The 11,990-nt window shown below is 40.2% G+C and overlaps 1 pseudogene; it reads right to left on the reverse strand.

The window, feature by feature from the left end:
* Positions 1–2,265: 2,265 nt before the first annotated feature.
* LOC102132664 (small ribosomal subunit protein eS7-like) lies at positions 2,266–10,539 on the reverse strand (annotated as a pseudogene).
* Between the last annotated feature and the right edge of the window lie 1,451 nt (positions 10,540–11,990).

Consider the following 11,990-nt stretch of genomic DNA (forward strand, 5'->3'; position numbering starts at 1 on the left):
TATGAGCAATGACAACTACATCTCAACAGCCATTTGGCTGACATCTATTGTAACATTCTATTGACTGTGAGACATATCCCGAAGTTAAAATACAAAAAATTGCTCTCAGAGCCAGTGAAATTTAGTATGTGCCAGGCGCTTTCATTCACATTCAACTGATATCCTTTATACTTCTGTGATGAAACAGACACTACATTAGGCACCAAATTACATCAAGAAATAGGCTGTAGAATGCCCTGAAGTCAAGAGACTATAGTATCTTATAACCCTCACAAGAACCCTGCAAAGATGACAAAGATACCCCCACTTTACTGATTTTTTAGCACATTTTACTATAATCCCCATTGTGCAAACAACTCTAAGTACAATTTTGCTTTGTAGGTTTTATAATTTAGTGGTGGAGCTTAGATAGCACACCTGGTATTCCTTACTTTTAAACATACATGAAACCCACTAAAAAAGTAAAAGTAATTTTAACAATTTAAACAATTTAAAACAATCCAGAACTGAACTGAACAGAGGTTTGGCTGTTTCCACATAAAGGTTTTTACCAATTCTTTTAAAAATGAATTGTAGATAAATATCAAAGGCCCACTGTATCATATCTCTTGCACAAAAGTATGCTTATACTAGCTGTATCCAGTTATTATTCCAATGTGTGAGTATAGACATTCTCAACTGAACTATTTTATAGTCACCAAAGGACGCCTTACATATTTCTGTAAACAGAAAAAAATATTTTTGATAGCAACACTATAGACTAGCAGTCAGGAGCACAGACTCTAAAGCTAGGTTGCCTGGGTCCAAATCTTGTGCTGCTCACCAGATGAGCGACCTGGGCAAGTTATTTCTCTTGTCTATACCTCAGTTTCCTCTACTGTAAAGTGGAGATGATGATGATGATTGTATCCCTCTAATAATCTGTTTGAGTATTAAATTAGTTAATGTGCATAAAGCATTCCAAACAATATATTGTATATAGTCAGCACTATATAAGCATTAGCCAAAATTATTCTTATACCCAGATAATTTTTAGATCTCAGTTGGTGTCCAACAGTATTACAGTCAAGATCCCAGTGCCCAGGAGTGATTGAATCAATGAATGAATGAATGAATGGATGTTGCTTTTACAAGGGGCATTTCTGGGTAAGGGAGCAGCACGTTGTCTTTGCACTAATTGGACAAATACTCTGACCACCCTAGACATGCACATCAGCAAGTGAGTTCTTGAACCATGAGAACTAAAGAGAACTCAGAAATCATTTTGTCACTTACATAAAATCCAGTTCCAATTTTAAAATATCCTGTTTATAAAAGCTCAACTCTGAGTTCACTTAACTCTGAATGAATATTTAAACATTATTTTCTACAGTGCCTCCAAAGAATTAAGTGTCTTCAGAAGAATAACTTTCAATTAATACTCAACAAGTAAAAGGGAACTAGTTAAGATCGACACCCATTTTTTCCCTTACTTTATAATTAATGGAGTGATTGCTTTGCTTTGGCAACTACAACTATGAAAAAAAAAAAACAAACACAAGCTTCAGGGTTGGAGACTGGGAGAAGTGTGTGAAATACAGAGTTCTACTTACATATTCAGTATTCTACAGTCTCTTCTCATTTTTCCTGAGGCTTTGTTTGAAAGCTTCTGCCTTTGCTCCATTTTCACCCAATTTGCTGAGAACAATGATTTCAGCCTTCTGAATTTGTTTTGGAGGGAATTGAGAGTGAGCATGTTGCAGCTTTTAGAAATGTTTAAAAAGAACTGTCTCTCGGCTTCTATCAGGGGATTAAGGGAAGTTGGGAAGCTGTGCTGTTCGGAGCTGCATGGAGGAGCTGGTGAACCAAGGGACAAGGGGAAGGAATGTTATAACTTAAAAGTTATCAGGGAGAATGGAAAATGAAATTCAGTATTGGATCATCACAGGTAGGTAAGAAAACCCCAGTTCTGATCTGGTACTTGGGTACCAGTAGACACAGTTGGTCTTGCCTGCCCAGCATCCATTCCATCATCTTTACTTCCCTTTGCAGAGTTCCTCATGCCTCACTGTCAGCTTGTAGATATCCAGTGGAACTGATCACTCTCATCCCTAGAATGACCATATAATTTATCTTCAAACTTATGGCATTGTGAGAATAAATGTTTTTAAAATCGTAATTATGTAATTTTTGAACTATGTAGTGACCAATAAATTGATTTTATTAAACGGATGGGCCTATGAAAAGTCCTCTTCAAAAACTATTTTCAAAAATACATTTTTTCCAAAAAATAAAACATATGCACAACCATTAGAGTAAAATATGAGGTGGGGAAGAGGGACATCAAATTTTATTTATATTGATTTTCTGAAAATTAAAAATAAGCAAAATAATTATTCTTCACACATCATTAGGTATTTCAATCAATTTCTTTCTTTTTTTTTTTTTTTTCGATACAAGATCTCACTCTGTTACCCAGGCTGGACTGCAGGGGCCCGATCATGGCTCACTGCAGCCTCAATCTTAGTCTCAAGCATTCCTCCCACCTCAGCCTCCTGAATAGCTGAGACTACAGGTACATACCACCACATTCGGCTAACTGTGTGTGTGTATATATAGAGATGGGATCTCACTATGTTTCTCAGGCTGGTCTAGAGCTCCTCAGCTCAAGCAATCCTCCCATCTTGGACTCCCAAAGTGCTGGGATTACAGATGTGAGCCACCATGGCCGGCCCAATCAGTTTCTTAACCATATCTGTCTCTAGTACAATGTCAAGGGTATTTTCTGAAGAATTAATGATCATTTTTAATATTTTCATAAAACTGCATGCACTATGACACTGGTTGAAAGCTTGAATAGACTCTCTTATCTGTAGATTCAAACATTTCCCATATCTAATTGTTGATAAGTAGTAAGGAAAAAAGTATGCCAGGCTGAAGAAGAGTTTTTTTGGTTTGTTTGTTTACTGTGGATATACTTTAGTCTTTTTTGTTTACAACTGAAAACTCTTGGAATTCAAAATTAACATCCTTGCCAGTGAGCTTCTTATAGACACCAGAAAAAGTCTCAACTCTGTGTTCCACAGTGTTCTGCTGTGTTTGTCTGAATGAACCTTCATGAGCCGGCTGCCATCCAGTTTCAGGCAGATTCTCTTGTGCACAATTTCACTTGGGAAAACCAAGTCCTCAAGGAGGGGAATATGCATCGCTGTCGGAGTACGACTCCCGGGACACTTTTGCTTATTTTCTGTATGGCTTTTTTGAGTTGCCTTAGGCAGAATTCTCCTCTGAATAATAAAAACAACATTCTTCCCCACTGAACTTTTTCTCCAGTTCATGTACTAGCCAGATGTGGATTTTCTGGAAACACTCAGTTGAGGAACAGGAATAAAGATGATGATAGCTTTCTGACCACCACCAACTTCAATTTACTTGGCTGCCATGATATTCAGCTCCCTGAACTGAGCCTGAGGTTCATCTCCAGCTTCAGAAGTGCCTGGAAGAGCTACTCTCGAACATATTCAGCTTCTTGCAGCTGGGATTCATGATCTTGGTGCTCGAACTGAACAAGTCCTCTTTGCTGAGCTGTGGCTTAAGAAGGTGCCCAAGTATTATAAAAGGCTTCTCAAATTCCAGCAGCCTGAAGAGATTTCTTTAAATCCAACATCAGCTTAATTACAAAAATTTTGCAGTTTTGTCATTATGCATATGTTTAAAAATTATATACAATTGACAGGAAAGCTCTATTTTGATCCATAGAATATCACAGCCTATTCGGATGCATTTCTGAATTATGTGTATAGTACAACCAATTCCATGTACAATTTTCCTTGATAGGTTTCAAATTTAGTTTTCAAAAGTTGTTTTACCCTGACATCATGTTTTTCCAAAAATTGTAAATGTATTTATTACCCTAAATAATTTTATCTTCAATGTTGATCTTTCTAACTTAATCTACAACATCCATAATAATGTCAAATGTTTCACCATTAATAGAACAAATTTCCAAATTTAGTTTGTTTTCAATAATTGGGTGAACAATGTAAACCCATATAGATATTAACTAATTCTAGAAGTTAACTTTTCTATCTGAACCATCTCAGAACATGGATATAAAGCTGGCACCCATTTAACTGTCTGCAAATTTCTTTTTAATGGAGACAACACACTAACAGCTATCGTATTACTTTTTGTATTGCACAAGAAAACTTGGTATAAACAATGAGCAAACTGAATTTAGAAGAGCAGTCACTTGATCTAGAAGAAGAGTCATAATTCGGCCAGGTGCGGTGGCTCACACCTGTAATCCCAGCATTTTGGGAAGCCAAGGCGGGTGGATCACGAGGTCAGGAGATCAAGACCATCCTGGCTAACACTGTGAAACCCCATCTCTATTAAAAATACAAAAACAAAATTAGCCAGGTGTGGTGGCGGGCACATGTGGTCCCAGCTACCCAGGAGGCTGAGGCGGGAGAATGGCATGAACCCGGGAAGCAGAGCTTGCAGTGAGCCAAGATCAGGCCACTGCACTCCAACCTGGGCAACAGAGCAAGGCTCTTGTCTCAAAAAAAAAAAAAAAAAAAAAAAAGGAAGAGTCGTGATTCACAGAGGGATAGACAAAAGCACCTATGGCCATGGCACGTGTTAATTTATCATTGTAAGTCACAATCTTAAAATAACTACCAACACTGGAAGTAGATCCTGATGCTCCCATAGACTTGTGCCTTCTAGTTTTCAAGTGGTTAGTGAAAATATTATGCCCTCTCCCATACCTATGATAAAGCTATGATAAAGTCAATAAATATCTTGTACAAGTTAACCTTTATCATCAACTTTCTTGTGGGTTTTTTTTGTTTGTTTGTTTTTGTGGTTTTTTGTCATTTGTTTTGTTTTGTTTTTTTGAGACTGAGTCTCACTCAGTTCCCCAGGCTGGAATGCAGTGGCGCAATTTCGGCCCACTGCAACCTCCACCTTCCAAGTTCAAGTAATTCCCGTGCCTCAGCCTCCTGAGTAGCTGGGTTTACAGGCACGCGCCACCAATGCCCATCTAATTTTTGTATTTTTAGTGGAGACGGGGTTTCACCATGTTGGCCAAGCTGATCTTGAACTCCTGATCTCAAGTGATCCACCTGCCTCGGCCTCCCAAAATGCTAGGATTACAGGCATGAGCCACTGCACTCGGCCTATGATCAGCTTTCTTGAGAAATTAACATTCGTTCGTTAATTTTTCAACAAACAAGCACATTTTTTAACTCACTGATGTTAAAATAATATTAAAAGTCATTGCAAAATAGAAAAAATATTACTAAACAATGAAACAAATAGTTGCAGATTTCACCACACAGTAATTGACAAAAGCACTGTGGCAAGAACATTCAGATTATTTTCTATTATAATGCAAGCCATTTGGAGGAAATGAGTGCACGGCATAGAGAATATAACGTGTACTACCGCCCAAGACCAAAAGAATTTGCAAGCCCAAGCTGCTCTTCCCTAAGCATCCAGCTTACTGCCCTTGAGAACAGGTATTAGTTATTTTATGCCAGGGTCCAGACAAGAGAGTCATCACGGCTGGATGACTTTTAGATTTAACTACGGACTAAACTCAAGCGTCTTCACTACATGTTTCTCTCATATGACCGGAGTCGTCTATGGCAAAAGGTGGAAATACAAAGTAGGGGTCTACCAAACCCATTTCCATGTATTTTTAATGTCACTATTAATAACATTTTATTAAAAATAAAGAAATCAGGGTAAATGCTAAGCCACCCAAGAAAGACAACAGGCACAAACTTAGACCCTCTCCTACAAACCAGAGCACATGATCATCAGAGAGACAGGCGCCTCCTAGCCTGACCTATCAGAGCTCTGCAGCCTCCTGGCCACAATGATTGGTTCCAAGTTGAACACATGACTCTTGTTGAACCAGTAAGAATCAGCTCCAGATCTTTTGCTGGGAATTTTTTTTTTTTTTTTTTTTTTTTTTTTGAGATGGAGTCTAGCTCAGTTGCCCAGGCTGCAGTGCAATGGCACCATCTTGGCTCACTGCAACCTCCACCTCCTGGGTTCATGCAATTCTCCCGCCTCAGCCTCCCGAGTAGCTGGGATTACACTCAGCTGGGATTACTGCCTGAGCAAGGCCCAAGACAGGAATGAAAACGCGTTTGTTAAGCCATCTTATGATGTACACAGTGCTTTTCATAGTGCAGCTATCACTCCAGGCCCATTTTAAAGGCTTGAGCAGTTGAAAAGGACAAAGAGATGATCTGCTGGTCAACAAATCTCAAATATTTACCTAGCAGGGATGGTTTAACATACACAAGTCAATAAATGTAACACATCACATAAACATATGATCATCTAACAGATGCAGAGAAAGCATTTGAAATCCAGCATCCCTTTATGATAAAAACTCTCAACAAGCTAGATATAGAAGGGACCAACCTCAAAGTAATAAAAGCCATATATAACAAACCTACAGCCAACATCATCCTGAATGGGGAAAAGTTGAAAGCATTCCCCATTAGAACAGGAACAAGACAAGGATTCCCACTTTCACCACTCCTGTTCAACATAGTTCTGGAAGTTCTAGCCAGAGTTAATTAGGCAAGAGAAAAATAAAGGGCATCCAAATTGGAAAGGAGGAAGTCAAACTATCGCTGTTTGCAGATGAGATGATTGTATATCTAGAAAATCCTAAAGACTCCCCCAAATAATCTTAGATTTGATGAATGAATTCAGTAAAGGATCAGGTTACAAAATCAATGTATACAAGTCAGTATCACTGCTATACACCAACAACAACCAAGCTGAGAATCAAATCAAGAGCTCAATCCCTTTTTACAGCAGCTGAAAAATAAAGTAAGAAAGTAATGTAGGCCTGGCACAATGTCTCCCGCCTGTAATCCCAGCACTTTGGGAGGCCGAGGTGGGTGGATCACGAGGTCAAGAGATCGAGACCATCCTGGTCAACATGGTGAAACCCCGTCTCTGCTAAAAATACAAAAATTAGCCAGGCGTGGTGGCACGCGCCTCTAGTCCCAGCTACCTGAGAGGCTGAGGCAGGAGAACTGCTTGAACTCGGCAGGCAGAGGTTGCAGTGAGCTGAGATCTCACCACTGCACTCCAGCCTGACAGAACAAGACTCCATCTCAAAAAAAAAAAACTGAAGTAAAATACCTGAGAATACACTTAACCAAGGAGGTGGAAGATCTCTGTAAACTACAAAACACTGCTGAAAGAAATCATAGATGACCCAAACAAATGGAAATCCATCCCGTGCTCATAGACTGGAAGAATCAATATTATGAAAATGACCATACTGCCCAAAGCAGTCTACGGATTCAACGCAATTCCCATCAAAATACCAACAGCATTTTTTACAGAACTAAAAAAAACATTCTAAAATTTATATGGAATCAAAAAAGAACCCAAATAGCAATGGCAATACTAAGCAAAAAGAACAAATCTGGAGGCATCACATTACTGAACTTCAAATTATACTACAATGCTATAGTTATCAAAATAGCACAGTACTGGTATAAAAGTAAGCACATAAACTAATGGAACAGAATAGAGAACCCAGATATAGAGTCAAATATGTCCAGCCAACTGATCTTTGACAATGCATACAAAAGCACAAATTGGGGAATTGACACCTTATTTAATAAATGGTGCTGGAAAAACTGACAAGCCACAAGAATTAAACTGGATCCTCATCTCTCACCTTACATAAAAATCAACTCAAGATGGATCAAAGACTTAAATATAAGACCTCAAACTATAAAAATTCTAGAAGATGAAATGGAAAAAACTCTCCTAGACATCAGGCTAGGCAAAGAATGCATGGCAAAGACCCCCATAAGCAAATGCAACAAAACCAAAAATATATAAAGGGGACCTAATTAATGAAAAAGCGTCTGCACAGCAAAAGAAATAACCAGCAGAGTAAACAGACAACCCACAGAGAAAATATTTGCAAACTACACATCCAGCCAAGGATCCAGAATCTGCAAGAAACTCAAACAAATCAGCAAGAAAAAAATAATAATAATCCCATTTAAAAATGGGCAAAGGACATGAATAGACAATTCTCAAAAGAAGATAAATAAATGCCCAACAAACATGAAAAAATGTTCAACATCTCTAATCATCAGGGAAATGCAAATCAAAACCACAATGAGATACCACCTTACTCCTGCAAGAATGGTGACTATTAAAAAGTCAGGAAACAATAGATGTTGGCGTGGATGCGGGAAAAAGGGAATGCTTATACACTGCTTGTGGGACTGTAAATTAGTACAACCTCTATGGAAAGCAGTATGGAGATTCCTCAAAGAGCAAAACGTAGATCTACCATTTGATCCAGCAATCCAGCTACTGGGGATCTACCCAGAGAAAAAGAAGTCATTATATGAAAAAGACACTTGCACACATGTGTTCATAGCAGCACAATTCACAATTGCACAGGTGTGGAACCAACCTAAGTGGCCATCAACTATTAAATGGATAAAGAAAATGTGGTATAGATACACCACGGAATACTACTCAGCCAGTAAAAGGAATGAAATAATGTCTTTTGCAGCAACTTAGATGGAGCTAGAAGACATTGTTCTAAGTGAAATAACACAGAAATGAAAAACCAAAAACTGTATGTTCTCACTTCTAAGTGGAAGCTAAGCTATGAGTATGAAAAGGCATACAGAGTGACATAATGGACGTTAGGGACTCGGAAGGGAGAAGGTGGGAGGGGAACTAGGAATAAAAAACTACATATTAGGTACAATGTACACTACTCGGGTGACACAGGTGCACTAAAATCTTAGAATTCACCACTAGATAATCCATCCATGTAACCAAAAACCACTTGTACCCCAAAAGCTATTGAAATATAAATAAATGAGGTAATGAGGAGAAATATTCAGAACTTTGAATCGTGTGTGTGTGTATGTGTGTGTGTGTGTGTGTGTGTGTGTGTGTGTAGCACTTATTGAACCCAAGTAACTCTCCACTCTCCTGGATGCCATGCAAAATAAAAACAAAGAAGAAGAAAAGATCTTTGGCTTTTAAGGAATTTAAAGGCAGAGTTGAGTGCATGAGATAGAGAAAGCATGGGAGCTAGACTCGCTTTATAATAACTCACTCATGTGATAACTAACCCGCCTCTGCAAGAAGGACATTAATACATCCATGAGGGCTCCACCCTCATGACCCAATCACTGCTTCTTAGGCTCCACCTCCCAATGCTGTTGCATTGGGGATTAAGTTTCCAACACATGAACTTTTGGGGGACACAGTGAAACCATAGCAGTGTGATTCTGGCTTTAACTGCAGTTTCCCTCATTAGAGAACTACTGGATCTTTAGGGAAAGAAATGTTCCAGTCCTGATCCAGTTGCGTGTGTTCTTTGAAGTTCCCTGTTTACTGGCATGTCAGGCTACCTTGCACCATGTTTCACTGGCTAATTGAGGAGCACTCTCTGTTTCTCTGCCACTGCTCAAAGGCTTCATCGTCATCTACATTTCTAAGCTGTAGTTTTTATTACCCCTCATTTGATACCTCATAGATCTGTGCCTTGGTGGAACTTATGGAGGCTCATATTTCTCCACTCATACTCCGTAAAATTTCCTGCTGCTGCAGCCTCTTTCTCTCAGCTGTCAGGTCAAGGACTACATCAACAATGGGTTTTAGTAAAAAGAGAACACTTTCCAAACTGTTCTTAAGTTTCTCAACTTTTGAAATGAAAAAAAAACCAAATCTATTATTACTTACTGGGTTGTGCTATCAAATATCCCTTCACCATCTGCAAAGGTCAGGGTTTTGTTTTCTAACAATATATTGCCCACTTATTAGGATGATAGTAATCAATTGTAAATGTCACTGAAATGGTATAGACAGTAAATGCCACGGAAATCTACAAAAGAGAACTCTCACTTCCTGAGTAGACTTCCATTCATTTGCTCATTTATTCATTCAATGAATATTTATTGATAATCTACACACATCAGGCACTGAGCTAGGCACAGACATGGCCTCTGCCATCGTGGAGCTTTTAGAGACATATAGAAAATAGTCACACAGATATGGAGATAATAACAGTGTGGTAAGTGCAATGCAAAACAAAACAAAAGAAAACAAAAAAAAGATGCAGAGAGCTATGAGAAAAAAAACAGCCAGCATGGGAGTGAAATTTAATTTGGATTTAGAATGAAAGTAAGATTTAATTGGGCTATAGGCAATACACAAGATTTATTATGATCAGAGTCTAACCAACAAAGAAAATGATTGAGTGTTGAGGCCTCTCAAGAGAGTCCCAAATAGTTAAAGACAATTATGATGACTTCTAGGTACCAGCAGGTGGTGACCCCTAACAGGTCAGGGGACAATAATGTCCCAAGATGAGCCCCTCTCAGAAACTTGGGACCTCTTCTGACACAGGTTTGATACTCACCTTCTGCTCAGATTCACTCTCACCAGTGGAGTACCCCAAACTGTGATGCTGGCGAATCTTTGTTTTGGTGTTGAAACGGGAAAAGTTCCCTTATCCCCCTCGCAGGGCATGTGATGAGTGGCTCACTTCTTCGGTGCCCCACTGCTCAAACCCCTAGGGGGAGCATGCAGATGGGCTGGTGGGTCCCCAACCTCTAGCAGTGTTTATAGAGTTGAATGTTTACAGCTCCTGAGGCCTCAATGGGCATGTGTTACAGGGTGGTCTTTTAGTTTAGCCATTTGTAGGTGGCTTGTGTTAGTCAGCTCAATTAGACCCCCCTGCTGTATCATGAGAACAGAGGGCTTTCTGTATCCCGGGATTTCTTGCCTTGGTGTACTGGAAGAACGGGAGGACACGTGGGCTTGGAGAATGAGTGCAACGTTTTATTGAGTGCGAGTAGCTCTCAGCAGATGGGGGAGCCAGAAGGGTGATGGAGTGAGAAAGTGGTTTTATTCCCAGAGTCAGGCAGCTCAGTGGCCTAGGCTCTCCTCCAACCATCCCATCCAAACTCTGAGCCGTTCCACCGGTCGACAGCCAGCTGGTGTGCTCTTTCTTAGGTGTGCTCCCCTCATCGACCTCTCAACATCCAACCACTTGGGTGTTCTTCCGCCAATGTGTTCCTCTTTACTTCCAGCCACATGTGTCTCTGCCTGCTAGGGTCTCAGGGGGGTTTATAGGCACCAGATGGGGGTGTGGCAGCCCAGGGTGGTCTTGGGAAATGCAACATTTGGGCAGGAAAACAGAAATGACTCTCGTCATCTAGGTCCATGGGCATGGGGCCCAGGAGTGGAGCCCTAGCCAAGACCACGCCCTTCCCTTCTCAGCACTTCCCTTCCCCGCTTCTGTATCAGTAACACTCTTTGAGTACACAAGCGAATCCATCCAGCGTCCTTGTGCACCAGCATAGGAGTGGGTAATAATAAGGGAAGTCTTGAAGAGAGTCTCATTTGGTCAGTCACTGAGCCCAATTGGCCAGTTACTGAGTAATGATCCCAATGTTCTTTAACCTGTTGTTGAGTACATGGGAAAGGATTGGTCGAGGCTGCCTTTTTCTCCGCCCAGGACCAGCAAAGGGTCAAACAGGAAGGGGGCAGTGAGCATCAGATCTTAAATCTAAAATTTCCTCTCAGTAGCCCTATCCTTAATTAAACCAAGTGCACAGTGTTTCCTTACTGCAGGATTTCCTCATGTCTTTTTATGCCTTTGTTTATTGTGAATTTCTAGGAAAGGAGTGTTTTATGCAGTGTTTTCTAATCTTTTTTTTTTTTTTCTTTTTCTTTTGGAGACGGAGTCTCGCCCTGTCACCAGGCTGGAGTGCAGTGGCGCGATCTCGGTTCACTGCGACCTCTGTCTCCCAGGTTCAAGTGACTCTCCTGCCTCAGCCTCCTGAGTAGCTGGGATTACAGGTGTGTGTCACTACACTCGGCCAAATATTTGTATTTTTAGTAGAAACAGGGTTTCACCATGTTGGTCAGGCTGGTCTCGAACTCCTGACCTCGTGATCCACCTGCCTCGGCCTCCC

Source organism: Macaca fascicularis, chromosome 5, assembly GCF_037993035.2.
Source record: "Macaca fascicularis isolate 582-1 chromosome 5, T2T-MFA8v1.1".
Taxonomy (NCBI): Eukaryota; Metazoa; Chordata; class Mammalia; order Primates; family Cercopithecidae; genus Macaca; species Macaca fascicularis.